This window comes from Sciurus vulgaris (genome assembly GCF_902686455.1).
Source record: "Sciurus vulgaris genome assembly, chromosome: 13".
Taxonomy (NCBI): Eukaryota; Metazoa; Chordata; class Mammalia; order Rodentia; family Sciuridae; genus Sciurus; species Sciurus vulgaris.
The window spans coordinates 87,555,774-87,576,805 of NC_136474.1; the positions used below are offsets into that span (position 1 = coordinate 87,555,774).

The 21,032-nt window shown below is 36.3% G+C and overlaps 1 long non-coding RNA gene across 2 annotated transcripts in view; it reads right to left on the bottom strand.

Moving 5' to 3' along the window:
- Positions 1-2,009: 2,009 nt before the first annotated feature.
- Positions 2,010-21,032, bottom strand: part of LOC306642888 — a 35,413-nt gene continuing 16,390 nt past the window's right edge. Inside the window, exons 3-6 of one of the 2 annotated variants that reach the window (XR_013758716.1) lie at positions 13,246-13,446; positions 6,214-6,402; positions 4,671-4,823; positions 2,010-2,113 (exon numbers count right to left, since the gene is read on the bottom strand). This is a non-coding gene — a long non-coding RNA (uncharacterized lncRNA). Of the gene's footprint in view, positions 2,114-4,670; positions 4,824-6,213; positions 6,403-11,891; positions 11,990-13,245; positions 13,447-21,032 lie in introns of those variants that run through there. The other variant, XR_013758717.1, reaches the window with a different exon arrangement.

Here is a 21,032-nt window from a genome sequence, read left to right on the forward strand (position 1 = left end):
GGCAGGAGAGTAGAAGATAATTACATAAGCCTAGGTGGCATTAGGTTCCCAAACCTCGTAGCTTCAGGGGTGAATCCAAGACTTTGTTGAATTGCCTGGAGTTTAAGACTGATGTGCACAGTTGAACTGTACATAAGGCTCAACTTAATGAGTACATAATGTCTAAGGAGGCTTCTTTTATTTCATAGGTATTATATAATTATTTAGTTATCCCAAAATTTTCTGACCATCTGTTTTTTTGTTCTAATTGGACAAGAAATGTGGTAGGCAATCTTCCCTCTCCCAAAGATGCCCATAGACCTCTGGAAACTGAGACCCTTAGGTTACATGCCAAATGGATCTTGCAGATAAAATAAAGGTTTATAGAACTTAAAATCATGGGACATTTTGGATTACCCAGATGATCTTAGACTACTTATAAGAAACCTTAAAAGCAGAGAAATGTATCTAACTGTAATCAGAGTTGTATGATAAGAAACAGGGAAGGAAGGTACAACAGAAAGGCAAGTCCGTCTCCAAGCAAGAGAAGAATCAGCTCTGTGTGTGGTTCCTGGGTCTGAGTTCCACTGGTTCACAACCAAGAAGTAAAGAGAGGCCCCTAGAAAATAAGGGGGCAGTTGATAGAAGCCATGGAAAGTAAGGATATCAGTCCAATCACTATAAGAAACTTGATTCCTCCAACCACTTGAATGAGGTTGGAACTAGATTCTTTCTACAGACTCCAGACAAGAACTCTGCTGGCTGACTCCTTGATATCTGCACTATGAAACCAAGAGCAGAGAAATGAGCCAAGTTATTCTGGATACACACTTTTGAACAACACAGTTGTGAACTAATAAAGCTACACCAGATTAAGCTGCTAGGTTTCTGATAATTTATCCTAGCAGCAATAGAAGACTAGAATGATGTATCCTGTGAATTTTTCAGCAGATGGAAATAAGATACCTTAAGAAATATTGGACATCTTTTGTTTTCATATTTTTCTTGTTTGTTACGGATTTGAACTTCAGATAAACAATGAAAATGCTTCCTATGTTATATCTTGTTTTCAATTGACTCATAACACTTGTACACATATGTGGGGTACAGTGTGATATTTTCTTACATGAATGCATTACATAATGAACACATCATGGTATTTAGCATATTCATCTCCCCAGAAATTTCTCATTTTGTTCTTGTGAGAACATTCAGAATCTTCTAGTTATTTTTGAAAGATAGGCTACAACATTGTTAACTGCTGTCGCTCTACTGTGCTAAAGAACCAAAATTTATTCTTTCAATCTAGATGTAATTTTCTACCAACTAACCAAACCCTAACCATTCTCTTCTTCCCATTCTCCCCAGAATCAGGCAACCACCATACTACTGTGTACACCTATGATTCCAACTCTTAAGATTCTACAAGTGAGTGACATAACGTAGTATTTGTCTTTCAATATATGTCCTATGTACCTTAGTATAATGTCCTCTGAGTTCATCCATGTAGTCACAAATGACTGACTATGTGGTGCTAGAAAAACTGAATGACCTTATGCAGAAAACTGAAACAAGACCTCTACATACAAAAATGATTCCGAGCAGATTTAAGACTTATATGTAAGACTGGAAACTATAAAACCACTGGAAGAGAAATTCTGCGAAGTTCTATAGGACATTTGTCTGGGCAAAGTTTTTCTGGATAAGAACTTGAAAGCATAGCAATAAAAGCAAAAGTAGACAAATTAAATTATATCAAATCAACAGAGGGAAGAGATCCCACGGAATAGGAGAAAATGCAAACAGTGCATTGAAATGAAGTTATTATCTAGACTACAGGAGAAACTCGAATCACTCATTGAGGAAAAAAAAAAAAAAAACCCTACAAATTATCTGATTTAAACATGGGCAAAAAAATTAAACATTTTTCCAAAGAAGAAAATTAGCCATCAAGTATATGAAAAAATGTTTACCATCACCAATCATCTGGGAATTACAAATTCAGTGATGTGGATCTGGAATGGATCCTAAATTTCTACAAGTTCAGCAAGTAACAAGGAGACAACTATGCCGCTGGTCCTGCGAGCATCCTCTAAGTAACAGGGTATCAACAATACATCTTGAGAGAGTGGTACTGGAAAAAAAAATGACATGGCTGACACATTGCTTGCAGTCGTATGATATAGAATGCTGAGTGTCACCTAGGCATTGAGACAATGACAGGTGCCTATGGAGAAGATAACAGAAGGGACTCATATGAGAAGGTAGACCACTCCCTCACGTTCATTCCTTTCAGTGAGAGTAAAAACCCTGAGCAATGTCAGAAATCCGAGGTGTCTCCCAGGTGGAGACCTATGCAAAACCTCAGAGGGATGCTCACTTTTTCTATAATGAGCTTCTTTCTGCAGTGCTTCCCAAATGTGGATGAAATTCTCATTCAGACACTAATATGCCTTTAATTTGTCCCTTTAAACACTTGCTAATGTTTGAAACTAGACAGCCTGCCTCCGGTGTGGACTGTGGGCTGGCAGAAACAGCTATAGTTAGAAACACTTGTCATGGGTGAATATTTAACACTGAGAATTCCAAAAACAAAATCCCCGATACTTGGCACGCCTTCATTGCATGGGTGTGTGTGAAACAGCTGCTCCGCCTGCAGATTTGCGTTGGTAAATGTAAGGGGTGGACCTAAGAGATCCTGTGGGTGGGGAGGTCCCTAGGCATGGTTCTAGGGGCTGCAGGCTGAGCTGGGGAGTCAGCCTGCTCTCCTGAGGCTTTGATCTGACAAAAGCCCTACTCCATCCCCTGGGGCCCCTAAGCATTCCCTGTGGTGATCTATGTCCAAACATCATCCTGAGGTATAAGAACAAAATCCCTCAAGGTTTGGGATCACTAAACTAACTTTTCAGAAGATCTATATTAACTTTATTTCATGCAGAATTTTAAAATGATTAACAACTTGTAGAGGTAGGAACAGACATTTCAGGAGTAGGAAAGGCACATTTTACGAGTAATTTAAGAAATGTCTTCCTTTAATCACTAAATGTATGTGATTTACAAGGTTACCTAGGTCTGAAACTGGTTCAGACAGCCATGCTAATCATAGTTTTTACTCTAAAATCAAGAGATGAAACATGGAGGTACTTTAGACTCATTGGGGTTTCTCTCCCATTTCACAAACTACCCAGAGTGACATCCTGTCTGTCTTCATTTCACACCGTTTGCATTTGGGTTACTGGAATCTGAATGAAGCATTACATTTTGATTCATTGCCATTTCCTGCAGGTGCTGTGCAATCCTTTTCCAATACACATTAACGTCTTGGTGCCCCGCACTTCCAAAGTGGTGTTTCATCAGATGGCATGTGATTCAGGAAAGAAGCTGGAGGGCGACTTTAAAAGCAATAACTCCTGGGGTAATTAGAATGAATCGTTATTTCTCACTCTGTCCCCCTGCCTTTTGTCCATCTCTCTAACTTTCCTCTCTTTCTCTGTCTTGCTAGCTCTTACTATATTTATCTTTATTTTATCAGTATCATTTCTCCTCTTTTTCCCCATCTTGTCCTCAAACAAGGGACAAGAAGACGTGGCTCCCGTACCAGGTGCTGGAGTACGTGGATCTAAGAGTGTGACTGATGATTCTTTCATATTCGTCTTCCAAGAGCACAGTGGAGCTGGAGAGTGACTGGTTAACACTGTTAGACACACGTGTTCAGACACACATGTACATGTTGCTATTACTCGAAGTAACCACTGGCTTTCTTCAGTTAGAATAATACCTCAGTGTTCAGAAAAGTTAGACTTAGCACTTAAATTTTCGACTCAAACTTCTTCCTTTGCCCTTCAGCCACTTTGCATATTAAGACCTGGGATATATCAAAACCTTCATGCCATCTCTAAGTAGAATATAAGACGGCTATTAGAGACTCAGGTCTTAGTTCATTTAAGGATTTAATGATGTGTCAGAAACTTAAATTGACTCACATTTGTGGGAGGAAAGATATTCCAGGTGAAATCTGTGAATAGGTCAGGTTCCAAAGCAGCCAGGGTTTGGTTTCCTCCTCCTCGACTTGGCGTGCACATGTGCCAGCTCCCTCCGTGGCTTCCCTGGTCTTTCTTCTCATCTTTGCCCTACTCTGCTACAACGGTGGTCCCCAAGTGCCTGCCTAACTGATTGTTTGTTCTCCTTTAAAGTATTCAGTGGAGCTGCATCTCCTGAAAGATACCTGTGGCATCTTAATTTGGTCGTAAAGGAGCATTAGTGGTCCCATTCACTGTTAAAGGTATAATCTTCAGGAAAGCCTGAATTCCTGGTGCCTATTTGTTTCCCTGGATCTTTTTTTTTTTTTTTTTGCCAATAAAAACGTCATTCAAAGTTAACATCAATTCAACATTTTCTGCCTAATCAAACAATAGCTCTTTACATGAAACTATTGTGACTATCTGTTCTCCAACACATTTTCAAATCTGACTTGTCTACACTTCTACTGGACCCCTTGCCTGTAAAGCTTTTTTGAATCACAGGAACTTCATATACCTTTCAAGATCCTTCTGATATGAAGCTTATTCTCACAGTTCCAGTGGAAGGAAGGTCCTAACTTCTAAACAACTGCCTTAGCATAAACTTGACATTCATAAAGTAATGCGCAATTCTTTGAAAAGTAATATGAAACCAGACACAGTGGCACCCACCTGTAATATCACAGACCCATGAGGTTGAGGCAGGAGAATCACAAACTAGAGGATGGCCTCAGTCATTTAGCAAAGTCCTGTCTCAAACTAAAAACTGAAAAGGTCTAGGAATGTAGTTCAGTGGCAGAGGGACCCTGGGTTCAATTCCCAGTACTGACATTAAAAAAAAGAAAAATGAATTTTTCATGTAAATTATACGTACTTATTAAAAAATTGCACCACTGAAAAATAATTAGTAGTAGTGCCCTTAAATATCTAAATCCAATTACTTAGGGATTGTTATCATGTGTAAATATTTACATGTAAATATAAAGGGAAAACAAGACAGAATGATAGATAATACATAGATAAATATATGCATACACGTGTAGGTAAGAGTTTTCTAAAATAGTATTGTGCTCTTCAATTTGTAATTTTTCAACTTTGTATTAATTGAGCAAGAAAAAATGTAGCAAAAAATAACTAAGAATGATTAATATTTCATTAAAATAAAGATATTAGTACTCTTAAATTCTTCCTAATGAAAACATCATTTTTTAAAATTAGTATTTTTGTTTGGTTTTTGTTTTGGGTACTGGGGATTGAACTCAGGGGCACTGGGGCACTGAGTCACATCCAGCCCTGTTTTTAGAGACAGGGTCTCACTGAGTTGTTTAGCACCTCACTGTTGCCGAGGCTGACTATGAACTCAAGGTCCTCCTGCCTTAGCCTCCTCAGCCTCTGGGATTGCAGGCATGTTCCACCATGCCTGGCTAGTGCTTTATTTTTAAAACTTGTGGATCATCTGTTAAGTAGAAACATGGAAAAGGAGTTGATCTCAATTTCCCCATCCTCACTTGCTATTTTTACGTAGTAGACATTTATAATATTTAAATAAGTTTCTGTCCAAAAATTTGTGGCACGTTTCTAATGGTTATTTATGAGGAGTTCTGTATTTAAATAGATGTACATTATTTTCTTGTCTTGATTCACTGATTGACAGTCTGGTTTCCAACAAAAACATTTTGAAAGCTCTATTAGTATTACCTCAGAAGTTCCATGATCATATGTGCCCATGGTGGACAGTATTTATAACTTTAGATCTCAGATCAAATATCAAATCCTACAAAAAGGAAAGTTCTATCTGAGCCAGATGTAATTTCTCAGTTCATTTTCAGCTGCTGTAACTAAATACCACCAACCAAGTTATTTAGATAGAATAGACTTTTATTTGCTCAGAATTCTAACCTCTGAGAAGGTCAAGAGTGGGTGGTCACTTCTGGCAAGGTCTTCCTGCTGTGGGGACTCTGAAAATTTCAAGGTGGCACAGGGCATCACACTGCAAGGTGGAACATCCCAATGCAGGTCTTTCCTCCTCCTTTTACAGAGCCACAGTCTCATTGGATTAGAGCCCCAACTTTATGGCAATATTTAACCTCAATTATTCCTAATGGTTCCACCTTTAAATACTGTAGTCAGATTAAGTTTCCAACCTAGTAATATATCACAATAAGGACTAAATTTCAGCATGAGTTTTGATGGGGACATTAAAAGATAACAATACCTTTAGTTACTCTCAAAAATATCACCATGTTTGTTTTCTTCATATTAGTCATTCTTAGGTTTTTATCTTGTTTAAAATTGTTTGCTTTTTTATTGTCTATTTCTGTCCAACAGGAAGCACACTGCACAAGTTTCAGAAGTTTTCTTATAGTTCTGATCATTATTTCCTCATTGTTAGGTCCTGTATTGGCTGAAAATATATTGAACAGATAAACAATGTATGTATGAAATAAAGAACATTCAAACTCAATTCTCCGTTAGAGATAGATTTTCAGTAAGCATAAACAGCAACAGTGATGAAATAAATCATGATACACATTATGTTAAAAATGATATTTTTTAAACAGAATGATTTATTGAGAAATAAAAAGAAAAAAAAAGCTTGGGGTTTAGTGCATAAGATTAAGTGAATTTTAAAACCCAGAAAAAAATTTTTCACAACATAAATTTACATTAACATAATTTCTTTCTATCCCCAAAGAAAGACATGGATTTTTTTGAAGCACATTAGAATCTAAGTTATAAAATGAGATTTATGTTTTTTTTTTTTTTCCCCCTGAAATCATCCACATTTAATAGTACAGAAACAAGTTAGTAAAATCTTGTCATATGTAAACAACTACTTTTTCTTTGGGATGACGATGTTGATACAAAGCACCATCTCACCAACATTAAAATAATTGAGGTTCATGTTCAATAACTTGCCAGTTTTCCAAAATACCCAAGGCATTTGTACTTTTGTAGCCAAGTTATAGGAAGTACTGAAATGTAGTTGATTCAGGGATAATCATTTGTCCTTGCTTCATTTAATGCATTTCTTTGAAAATCAAGTCTACAAAATAAAATACAATTAAAAATACAACACTGTCATGTTAAAAATCTATAACTATTTTATGTTTTATGAAAATTATCATTACTCTTTTAAAGAAAAAAGAGATTTGTAGATACTTACAAATCTAAATATACTGTGTCTGGTGGGAGAAAACAGTGCCACACTGATAAACACAGATCACAGTCAAGACGTGGACTTTGGGAGTTAGCTAAGAGTCTGTCATGCAAGGTGCTTAAATCCAAAGTGAGGGCTCTGGATAAATCTTAGAAAAGTGTGTCTGTCTTTTTAGAGCTGAATGTAATTTCATCTATATTTCTTATAAATAAAAATTATGACTAGAGTACATAGGACATTAAATGAATTATATATTCATTCAGTTCAATTTAGCCCTGAAAAAACTTGAAAACCAAAAGAAAACTGTGTATTATGAATAAATGTATTTTTCAGAGACTAACATTTACTGGATAGGTTAATGAGTGTGATGTCACTAAATTACTTTGGTAAATTCATAAGAAAATTAAATGATCTGCCTATACAAATCAGGTGGACTTTGGTGACAGTAGCTAAAAACAGTGTACTCAGAAGGGATTGATACTTTTCTATTTCTACAAGTTGGAAAAAACAAAACGGTTTGCATAAGAGAGACAGAGGTCTCCCAAGGCAAGAAAGCATCCCTATGTCTCCTAACATGTCATTACATTGACGCTCCCTAAATGGCAGATGTTGGGACTTGAGGTCAGTCTTGATGCATTTATTTGTGTTTGAGGGGTGGGGAAGTGATTTAAAATCTAACTTCATGACTATTTTCTCTTACTTTTCCAAGAGAAAACTTGGCCTGATTAATATTATCCCTTTTAAGAAATAAGGTCATTTGCTCCAAAATAAGTTTACATACACAGGCAATTCATCTAATTTTTAAAGAGGTAATCAGTTCTAGCACTGCTCTTTATTCTTGAAAGTCATCTAAGCTATCTTTCACAAGGAACTATAATTGAAGTTATGATTTTGTGGGATCTGATTAACTATGTCAAGAATATTCTGCCCTTTACAGCACTTCTATAAAACTGTGTTGACTTTTAGGATGCTTTAAAATGATTCAACGTGGCACTCAGTTCTTCTGTGTGTCTCTCAACCTCCTGATAGATGCTCATGTCCACAAGATTGATTGTTTCAACAAGTTACACTGCACAGACACCTGGAAGTTGAGGTGTTTGCCAAGGAATGGCTGATATTTGTCAAGAGTCTTTGCCTCAGGATTACTCCTGTTTGATTCTGGCTAAAACAATAATTCATTATCTGAGAGTATGTTTTTAAAAGAAGCACATTTTTTATGATGTATTGAATCTTGATAATGAATGCTTTTCTCAAAAACTTTAAAGTAAGATGGCTTATGTTTTTTATTGGAAAGACTCTAAGATGAGACTGATTTGGTGATTTATTTTTCACTGAACCAATTAGATGAGAGAAAAAAGGAAAACAAATGATATAGTACTCACTACCATGTTGAATCATTTTAAAGCAACTTAAACATCAACACAGTTTAATAGGAGGATCTGTTGCTAAAGGGCAGAACATTCTTGACATAAGTTAGTCACATTTCACAAAATCATGACTTCATTAATAGTTACTTATAAAAGATGTGGGTTATGCTACACTAGCTTAGATTACTTTCAATAATAGGGTGGAAGAATAGAAATAATTATGTGTAATTAGTAGGCTCAACTTTCTAAAATATTATCACATTTATATTTTTATATGTTCTATATATTTTATAGATGTCACTGAAGGTTATATGACATTTTAAAATATGAGGAAGGATAACTATTTACTTGGATGTTAGATCTGAAAAAATTCCACTCTTAATATCTTAAAAAATTAGAAGGGTAAGTTATACTTTTTTTGAAATATTAGCGAACATTGGAAATACCCCAATGTCCTTCAACTGTTGATTTTTCAAAATTTTTTAATTTTTAATTTTTACAGACTGCATTTTGATTTACCATACACAAATGGGGTACAACTTTTCTATGGTTGTACGAGATGTTGATTCATATCATTCATGCTGACTGGTTTTAAAACAAACAAAAACAAAACAAACACAAAAGCAATAAATTGTGCTACATCTGTATGGTGACTTCGAAACAATAAAAACTGAACAAATAATTGATATATATGATGACTTTGGATGGATCTCAAGAAAACCATGCTGAGTGACAAAAGCATGGGATCATATGTGATATGATTCCTTATATGTGATTCCTTCAAATAAATATTGAAAAAAATATTAGAGGAAGCCAGTCGATTTTGACAGGGGAGTCAAGGCTGAGGGGTGGAAGGAATTTGTGCATTTATAATGGGATAATACTAGGAACCTTTGCGGCCATAGGATTGTGATCTTGGACATGCCAGGCTACAACTCCAATAAATCTGTATGTAACTAAACATACATCTGTGTGCACACACACACACAGATAATATGTAAAATCGAGGAAAATTGGACAAAAGAGGTTAATTGTGTCAGGGTAATTTTCCTGCTTATGAAAGTGTGCTTCAAGTTGTTTTCATAGGGAACACTGGTTACAGAGAGCACAAGATTTCTCTACATTATTTCTTACAATTACATTTTAATATGTAATTAGTTCAAAAGAAATTAATAAAATCAATCGCATCCAGGAAAACAGGTTGGAGTTTCATCCGAAAATTAAAAATAAAACTACCACATGCTTCCGTAGTCCCATTCATGGGCTGATAACCAAGAACACTGAAATCAGGGTCTCATTCCCAGGATCATTGCAGGATTATTCACACACTAGTAAGATATGGAAGCAAAGTACACATCCACTGGCAGATATAGAACAAGCAAAATGTGGCATATAAATGTAGTGGGATACACATCAGACTCTAAAAGTGTGAAGTCCGGATGTGATGATGTGGACAACCTGGAGGATATAAGTCTCAGCGAAAGCTTCTTGTCACAGAAGGAAACTCGCCATGACTGCCCTGACTGAGATACCCAGAAAAGTCACAGAAGGAGGGAATAGAACGTTAGTCTCCATGAGCTGGGGGAAGTGGCAGTTGTGAATTTTCCCATCAGGGTATTAATATCCAGTTTTAAAATGTAAAAAGGTCAGCTATCTGTTGAGAACATTACGGCTAACAGCACTGCATTTTGTACTGTGAATACTATTTAAAATTTTGTTGATAGCCTCGTGTTTTCTTACCACAAAAGCAGCAAAAGTTTTCAATAAATAAATGAAATTTGAATAGCAATGCATGAGGTTATCTTTCTTCTTGTGTGTATCAATGCATGGCAACCTCATATATTTTAAAATTTTTCTTAATAGTTGCCGATTGTTGTTTAAATTTGCTTTCATTTTGTGAGCTGGGAAGTAAACTCTCTTAATATCTTCATCTGTCATATGGACTTCATTTTTGGTTTATTTCTAATGCATTGTTTGCCATATTTTGACTGAGATTTTGTTAGTTTTTCTGTGTGTATTCTGAATACCAATATTTTCTGCTTTGAGGCAGTCCCTATTCTCCCATCTATAGCTCTGCTGGTATGGTGGTTGTGGTATAGAAACTTTTAAAAAATATAATCAAACATCAAAATTTTTATGTATGTTGTGTATTTTGAGGGTCTTGGTTTAAAATATCTATTCTGTCTTAAAACCATAAACAAACATACCCCGCTAAACCAATAGCAGCTAGAAAGAAAGGAGAGTTGTCTTACCCTATAAGAATTTGGAGTGAAAAACATGTCAGTAAAGATACCTTCAGAACCTCAAAATGCAACTAACAACCCAGACTACTGAACCTTGAAAACCCTTCATGAAAACCTGTGAAATAAGCTAATTTTGGGGGGGATATTACTTGGGAGCAAACTCGCAATGCAATTCACAGTAAGCAAATGATGGAACCAGCCCAGGTGACCATCAAGAAAAAATGCACAAAGGAATGTCACACACACACACACGCACACACACACACACACACACACACACAATGGAGTTTTACTCAGCCATCTAAAAGAATGAAACTATGTCATTTACTGACAAGTGAACAGAACAGGAGAACATCATGCTAAGTGACATAAGCCAGATTCAGAAACTCAGAGGTTGGCTATATTCTCTCATTTATGGAAGCTAGAGAGAGAAAGGAGGGAGAGAGAGGAAGCAGACCTAGAGGGAGGGAGGAAGGGAGAGAACAGGGAGATACTGAGGAACAAAAACTACCAGATTTACATTTCTCTATGTGTGAATATACAACAATGAATACTGCCTATATGTATAACTATAATATGCTAATTAAAATAAAACTGTGAAATGACGTTTTCCTGCAAATCATCCTTAGAGATGTTATCACATACTTTGGAATTCAAATGTTGAGGAATTATTATGCCAAAAAGCAGTATGATCGCATGAAGTTATGGGTCGCAAGAAATGACAATAATCAAAGATTCTGGGAAAACGCATGAATAAACCAAAATAAGCATTCACTCAACAAACAAAATCCACAATTTTGTCTGATTTGTGGGATTAAAGCCCATGATAGACAAAACTTTGGAAAAAATATCATGTAAATTGGTAAGAGCTGAGTGCTTTAGTTCTCAGGACAACACATTAGGGAGGAAAATGAAAGATGCTTTAACTTCAGACAGTAAGTGTAGATGTTAAAATATCTGGAAAATCCAGTAACGAAAAAAAAAATTGTAACTTCAAAAACATAGAGTAAGCCTTTGGAAATTCTAGAAGAAAAAGAGATGTATTGTAGAAGAAAATGTACATTGTAAAAGTTGCCAAAATCCACAAAAGATGTTGGTACAAATAAATCTAAATACATGACTACCAATTTATATTCTGTCCCAGTGAAAATCCTTGGTGGGTTTACAAAATTGTTAGCTACTTACTTTCTGATTCATAGAAGTTAAACACAGAAACTCTACCTGTGGAAATAATCATGGCGAAGGAAGGTCAGAAGGCCAACATGATGTTCACAGATTCACACAACTTCACCCTAGATGTCTATACTGGAACAATGATAAATGTAAAATACATTCTATACCTGGTGGGTCAAAAGATTGAAATCCACACTTTTGGATAAACAAAAGAATATGACATAGCTGTGAGAATTGAATAAGATACCATTTACTTAAAATCCTAAAGCATGCTAATGAATATAATAAGTTGTTCTAGGATGCTGTTAATAGTTTAGATCTGAGGTGTCCCCAAAAGCTCATGTGTGAGAAAATGCAAGAAATTTTAAGGGTGAAATCATTCGGTTAGGAGAGTTGTAACTCAATCAGTGTATTAATCCTCTGATTGACGTTAACTTGGTGGTGACTGTGGGCGGGTGGGTTGTGACTGGAGAGATGGGTCCCTGGGGCAGTGTCTTTGGGGTATATATTTTGTGTTTATTGAGCAGAGCTCTCTCTCTGACCAGGTGGCCAGGTCCTGAGCTGCTTTCTTCCACCACTTTGCCTCATCTCAATCCCCAAGGAATGGAGTCTGCCATCTCTGAAATGAGACCTCTCAGACCTTGAGCCCCCAAATAAACTTTTCCTCCTCTGATTGTTCTCTCCATGTCTTTTGGTCATAATGGTGAAAAAGCTGACTGAAAACGGATGCATACATATATGGTTAAATCTAATTAAAATAATGAGGAGCAGTTAGATACAAAATTCTAGATACAGTTTACTTCTGAGGGGTGCTTTGTGAGACAAAAGGACCCAAAAGAGGATGCAGTCAGAAGCACCCCAGGAAACTGACTTAGTGTGTGTTCTTAGGTTATGTGGTGATTTCTAGAGAATACACATTATTCTCATACTTTCATGCATATTTTAATGTGGGTTCATTAAGTACTCCAATGGTTTTGATAAAAGAGTTTTAAGTAGGATGAAATAAAGAGGTAGTAAGACAAATAAGATTGAGCATCTAGGGCTGAAATGAGATTATAATAGTAAAAGTAGATAATTGACAAATTATGAAAACAGTCAAGTTATCCCTAGGTAAATTTCAATTCACAGGGAAAAGATAATATAAAGAGGACATTTAAAAGAGTTATAGGATTGTGGTTTTTTTTTTTTTTTTTTTTTTTTTTTTAATATTTTGAAGTATATCAATGCTTAAGGCATTGATACCATGCCTCACTAAGCCTACTATACTCCTGTTACTAGAATCTCTGGTGCAAAATTTCGCTCACCCCACATCACAAACACCTTTCCTCACAGGTGCAGATGAGGCTCCTTTTGAGACCCCAGTAGTTTCCAGGGGTGGCTCTACCAATGCGGAGTCTGCGTGTCCTCATAAACCCCAGGCACTGCTCTGTCTGGCAGTAACCCGTGAGCTCCCATCCTGCAGGCATCCAGCACATTCCATGATGTGGAAACTTCATGCGTTTTTACTAAATAATCAAGTAAACAAATAAAGTAAAAGTTAATGTTATCATGAAACTGTTATGACTCCTTTCAGGTGAGTAGATAAAATATATTTAGGAAGTTTAAATATTTGGGAAGTCTATTTTCAAATGTAGTATTTCAAATATTCAATCTAACATAAATCTAGTTTTCACAGTCTTTTCACAAGAATAAAAAAAAGCACATTGATTAGCCTTTAAGGATCTATCTCTGTGTTTTGAGAGAAGACTAATTAAAAATTTTTTTTAAATGTGGGTACACCTGTACTTTATCTCTACAGAGCTTGCAATAATTCATGACAGCATTTATGCCACTGGAGGTCTCTTAATAATCTACTGCAGGCATTTCAAAATATCCATCTTGCTCAAGGCACAATAGTGTGCCTTGATTTGCACTCACTTTGAACCAACTGCATGCCTCTAAATATTTAATTTACAAAGCTGTCAGTGGGCATTGCAACTCTATGAAACACTAAAGGTTTCATTCATTTTTATGTATTACAAGATTGTGATAAGAAAAATGAAGTGAAGGTTCCCAATACATTTTTGACAGACTGGAAGCAACAGGCTTCATTTACAGCTAATGAGCGAGTAGATAAAAAACTAAGCAAAGAAAGGATGCAAGCAACCGTTACTGCAAAGGCACAGATGGAGCAAACAGGTGGCAGGGACACAGCAGGAGCTGATGATGAATGGAATGCTGACGGTGGGAAATAGGACCAGATTCCATAAAAGTCAGATGGATCTCAGCACAGGCTACTAAATTCTAGAGGACAGAATCAGGAACCCATCTGGGGCACTTATGGTTGATATAGGAACATTGCCAGTGCTTGAAAGCAATACCATACCTCTGACTTATTGAACGAGGAATTTGGTATCAACCATCCTGGACTGATTCATTGTTTCTAAAATTTTATTATTGAACTTGAGTGGGAAATCTATTTATAGAGAAGGATTTAAGAGGGCATCTTGGTATGTGACTGAAGAAGTGACTGTGTACTTTTTGCAAGATACAGAGCACAGTACATTGAAGTATAAAATAAAGGACAAAAAGTACAGAAAGTCTGAGCCATTTGTAACCTGGTAATAACCCTTGATGTGTCAGCAACATCTTAATTAAGTCTTTTATACAATGAAACCCATCAATATGGAAATGTGTCAGAGTCACAGTACATTATAAAAAATCACTAAGAACTTTCACATCCCCTGTAATGCTGTTCCTTGGGATAGAAGGACAAAGAGAAAATTGGCCATGATTGTACTTTTTCTTATTTGGAAATAGTTTTTCTACAAAATACTTGAAATAACACTATTTTAATTTGTGTACCCACCAAAATAGTTTTCAAAATCTTAAAAATCAGTTCTAAAAATTGATTTTATTTCAGAAAAGTTAGGTTTAACTTATTTAGTGTACCATACATATGACATATAAAAATCTCTAAGGACTGTGTTGTCGCTTTCAATGAATAGTAACCATAATGACCCTGATTTTGAAAATCTTTTAGGTATTTTCCCTCCTGTTGCTCAGGACAACAAATGACTACATTTTCGTACATATTCTAATTTCAAATCAATCACTTAAAGAAGATGACCTGGCCTATCATCAGCACTGTAGTGACAGTGACTCTGTAGAAACAATGTGTGTTCTTTCATACTAAATGAAAAGAAATGCTGTTGAGAACTTCATCAGTCTTATATGAAATACATATTTCACACAGATTTGTGCACAGAACAAGTATTAACCTGTCATATCAGTAGTTGAAAAGCTCTAATGTGACATCTAAATATAGAAAAGAATTATTTCTTTGAGAAAGGCATATGCAGCTAAGACACTTGATGGGTAAGTTAAGGTACATGTTCACAGTGGCTGAATGTGCCTGAGCAGTGAGGGCAGACTGCTGGCAGGTGGGGCGGAAGTGCAGGAAGAACCAGAGAGACAGAAATGCACCGGAACCCAGGTGTCACTCAGACAGGACCTGCATCAATACTTAAATATTCCAGTAAATAAAACTCCAAAGACTGCAGATGACACTGTATAAGTTTGAGGATGACATGCAGAGGGTTCGCAACCAGTCTACCTGGTTTCAATTACAGCTTTGCCACTTCTGCCATCTGAGCTGGATACATAATGAGGAAAGGATCCAAAATTAGGGGATAGGTTACCTCATCTATATATATATTCCTAAGCACTAAGCAACTCCTCCAGCTGAAAACTGTCCTTGTATATGACAATACACAGCAGCCTCCATAGGCTGGATTCTGTAAGAAATGTCAAGTTAACCAGATTTGACTATTTTTGAAATCTGCTTTCTCTCAGGATATTATTCTGATTTCTCCTCAATTTATTCCTTCTTAAATATAATAATTTTCTTCCTATTATTCCAGTGTAAATCCAAATTGTTCATCGTCGCTTTTCACCTTTAAGTCTGAATTCTAGGCATAATTATTTTCTTCCTATTTTTTGTGATTTATATGCCTCATTAAATGCATACTTCATATTAAATGTTCATAAAAGTCAGCACATTTTCTCTGTGCTTAAAGCTTTAAAAATTTTTTTCCCATTCAGGGGAGAAGTATAGCTCATGTTCCCAAGTATAGAGAGGATATATATACAATTAAATCCAGCATATTTAAGCTGAAGGTCCAGAGTCCAAGTCTTCAAGCAGGGAGGAGAAAATTTTCCCTGGTAGAATGTAAAAATAGTTAGGACCTGATTTTTTTTTTTTTTTTCCTTTCCTATTTTGTTTACTATTACCTCTCCAGCACTCAGGGAAGTTTCTGGTTTATAGATGATGCTCAGGTATGTTTTTATCTAATACCTTTGTGAATCAGAGGTTTACATTAGAAAAAAAATTAAAATGCCAAGGGTTTTGCAGAGTCTAGGATCTCATAAGAAGATCTGTGGACACCTAGAGGGGTGGGAGTGTAATTGTGGGCCCAGCAGTTCTGTCTCTCAGGGACCAGGGTGGAGACACTAAAAAGATGACCACTTTTTGTCCATGGGGAGGAAATCAGTAGAGTATTTTTGGATTTTGAAATGACATGGAGCAGACAGAATCTGTGTGACACAAACTGAGTCAAGATCAGACATTCATACACACAGATGGTGTAGAATAAAAAATAAGTTCATAGACTCCTCCCCATTTCAAGAACTCGCCCTTCTGTCTACCAGGAAGCAGAACAATCTGAATTGACAGATGCCTGGGAAACATTTTTACCCCAGATGCCTGTGTTCCCATCCATTACTATTATCATTGTGCCCAGGAAATTCAGTCTCCCTCTTCCTTAGTTCTTACATTTGCAATTCCCAAGACTTTATGTGATCTCACTTTTCTAGAAATGGTGAACCCAGACCCTCCTCTGTAGGCTGATTACACAGCAAGTTAATGGTGGCAATAATAAGACATTCCAAGTTTATTTCTCGCTCATGCTGTGATATAATAAAGAGCCAGAGGAGGACCCTGCACAGTATTCCTATGTAGCCTCCTTCCATGATGTGGATTCACCAGAGCTTATGACCTCAGACTCCCTTCCGTGTCCTTAAATGCAGCCAGGAGGCAAGGTAAGGGGACATACATGATTCGGGTTCCATGTAAGAGGCACGGAGATGTCATTCATATTGGCCACATTCTGTTGGCCAGAACACAGTCACATGACCTTAATTGCAGCATGGAAAAGGCAGTATGGAACCCAGAAATTAAAAAAAAAAAAAAAAAGAGGTGTAAGCTTGATAAAATAGAAGATTTATTCTGCTAGCATCTTCCCTTCTGCTTGTTAATATTCAATTATCACACTTAGAATATACTTGCTCCTTGTCAAGGTAAGCACGTTAAAGTTCAGTGCAGATGGCCTTCTTACCCATTTTGAGCCTCACAGGGTTTCCAAGTGAGACATTTCTTTCCATGTGCAGACACAGTTGGAAATCTTTTTTCTTTTTCTTTCTTTCTTTTTTTTTTTTTTTGTGAATTCAAAACCACAAAACCAGGCCCAGCAACTTAGCAAGGCCCCTAGCAACTCAGTGAGACCCTGTCTCCAAACAAAATACAAAAAAAGGCTGGGGATGTGACCCAGTAGCCGAGTGCCCCTGAGTTCAATCCCCAGTCTAAATAAATAAATAAATAAATAAATAAATAAATAAATAAATAAATAAATAAATAAAATGAAAAAATAAAGACCATTTTTATAGTAATTATTTTAAAAATTTCTTTCTCTCTCTTTCTCTCTCCATCTTCCTTTCTTTTTTCTTGGATTGAACTCAGGGGCACCTGACCCCCAAGCCACATCCCCAGCCCCATTCTGCATCTCTGTTAGAAACAGGGTCTCACTGAGCTGCCCAGCAGCCCCACCTTTGCTGAGGCTGGCCCTGAACTCACAACCCTCCTGCCTCAGCTTCCTGAATTTCTGGAATTACAGGTGTAAGCCACTGCACCGGGGTATTTTTTTATTTTTTGTTATTTGTAGATATACATGACAGTATGTGTTTTTTGACATTTTATATATACACGGAGTATCACTTCCCATTCTTGTGGTTATACATGATATGGAATTACACTGATCTCTTTATTCTTTTCTAGTGTCCATTTTTCCTTGTCTGTCTAACATTTCTGTTTTGTCTTATTGAAGTATAATTTACTTCACTATAAACTTCAGCCATTGTAAATGTACCATTTTATTTTGGGTAAATTTAGATGATTGTGTGAACATCATCCAACTCGGGAACAAATACGTGTATGGCATCAAGGAGAGTATAATAGCACCATACACTCCTGTTTGAAATAAGAGAAGGATGGAAGATAAGTGGGAGGGGGGAATAAGAGCAAAAGTCTACTCGCTGGTTGACACTGACCTGCTGTCCTCTGGACAGACACTGGGTGGACACCCTGCCATGGAAGCAGGGCAGGTCCTTCGTCACCCCTGGGAGTGCATTACCATCCAGTTCCTGTCTCCCTGTCATTTTTGTTCCAAAATTGAGGACAGGATTTCTGTAATTAATCTGATACTTTGTATTTTTATATACATTTTAGGGTTAACTTACACATTTTTGCAAAATAACAAGACAGGAAGTGTTATCATTTTAGGATTAGTACATTTTCCAATCTGAATATAAAATGTCTTTCTATTTACCTGTGTCTTCTTCAAATTATTTTAACAGAGGCTGGGGATATAGCTCAGTTGTTAGAGTGCTTGCCTTGCTAGCTCAAGGCCCTGGGTTCAATCCTCAGCACCGAAAAAAAAAAAAAAAAAAAAAAAAACTATTTTAACAGTTGTTCACTGTTTTTCTTTTTAATTCTGTACAATATTTATTCCTTGACATTTTAATTTTTGAAATGATACTGAACATAATTATGATCTTAATTTTATTTTTGAGTGGCTCATTGCTAATATACAGAGAAAAAATTTATTTTTTTTCTTATTAATTTTTTTATCCTGCAATCTTAGTGAAGTTTAACTGTTTGTATTTGGTTTTGTGATTTTTTAGGATTTTCTATATACGAGATCATGTCATTTGTGATAGTTACAGTTCTACTTCTTTGTTTGTAATTTGGAGTTATTGTTCTCTTGCCTACGTGCTCTGGTTAGACCCTCCAGTACAATTTAGAATTGGTGAGAGTAGACATCCTTGACTTGGTCCCAGTCCCGGGGAAATATTTAATGTTAGATGTGGGCTTTCCACTGATGCTTTTTCTCATGTTAAGAATCTTCCCTGTCATCCTAACTTGTTGAATGTTTTGGAAGGAAAATCCTGGATTTCATAAAATGCTTATTACATATCAATGAGATGTTCACTTGTTTTCTATTTTTTTATTTTATGAATGTACTGCATTACTATTTCCTGACTTTTAAAAATTTGAATCTGTCTTACTACCTATAATAAATACCATTTGGGTTGAGTTTTGTGCAGTGTTAGAGACAGGGGTTTAGTTTCATTTTGCTGCATATGGACTTCCAGTTTTCCCAGCACCTTTTGTTGAACAGGCTGTCTTTTCTCCATTCTATGTTTTTGGCACCTTTGTCTAGTATGAGAAAACTATATTTATGTGGGTTTGTCTCTGTGTCTTCTATTCTGTCCCATTGGTCTACCTGTCTATTTTGGTGCCAATACCATGCTCTGTACTATATTTTAAGGTCTGGTATTATGATACCTCCTGCTTCACTTTTCTTGCTCAGGATTGTTTTGGCTCTTTGAGGTCTTTTATTCTTCTGAATGAAATTTGTGATTGCTCTCTCTATTTCTATGAGGTACGTCATTGGGATTTTAATTGGAATTGCATTGAATTTGTATAGTACATTTGGTAGTATGGTCATTTTGACAATATTAAATCTGCCTATCCAAGAACATGGGAGATCTTTCCATCTTCTGAGGTTTTCTTTATTTCTTCAGTGTTCTGTAGTTCTCTTTGTAGAAGTCTTTCACCTTTTTTGTTAGATTCATTCCCAAGTATTTTATTTTTTTAGGCTATTGTGAATGGGGTAGTTCTACTAATTTCTCTTTCAGAGGATTCATCAACTTATAACTCAACTCAAAATGGATCAAAGACCTTGGAATAAGATCAGAGACCTTGCACCTTATGAAGAAAAAGTAGTTCTAAATCTTCATGTCAGCTTAGGAAAAGACATCCTTAACATGACTCCCAAAGCACAAGAAATAAAAGCAGGAATCAATAATTGGGGTAGATTCCATCTAGAAAGCTTTTTCTCAGCAAAGGAAACTATCAACAAAGTGAAGAGAGAGCCTACAGAGGTGGAGAAACTCTTTGCCATACATACTTCACATACAACATTAATCTCCAGAATCTATAAAGAACTCAAAAGACTTTACACCAAGAATACAAATAACCTAATCAATAAATGGGCTAAGGAAATGAGCAGGCACTTCACAGAAGAAGATCTACAAACAATCCACAGATATATAAAAAAATCTTCAACATCTCTAGTAATAAGAGAAATGCAAGTCAAAACTCCCTAATATTCCATCTCACCCCAATTAGAATGGCAATTATCAAGAATACAAGCAACGATAAGTGTTGTCAAGGTTGTGGGGAAAAAGGCACATTCATACATTGCTGGTGGGTTACAAATTAGTGCAACCACTCTGGAAAGCAGTGTGGCGATTCCTTAGAAAACTTGAAATGGAACCACCCTTTGCCCCAGCTATCCCACTCCTTGGCCTATACCCAAAGGACTTAAAATCAGCATACTACAGAGATACAGCCACATCAATGTTCATAGTTGCTCAATTCACAATAGGTAGATTGTGGAACCAACCTAGATGCCCTTCAATAGATGAATGGATAAAGAAACTGTGGTATATATATACACAATGGGATATTACTCAGCCATAAAGAACAAAATGATGGCATTTGCTGATAAATCGCAAATTTATTGCAGTTGGAGAATATCATTTAAGTGAGGTAAGCCAATCCCAAAAAACCAATGCCGAATGATCTCTCTGATAAGTGGATGATGATACATAACAGGGGGTGGGAAGGAGGCAAGGATGGAGGAGGATGGATTGTATAGAAGAAAAAGAGGGGTGGGTAGGGAGTGCAGGGAAGGAAAAATAACAGAACAAG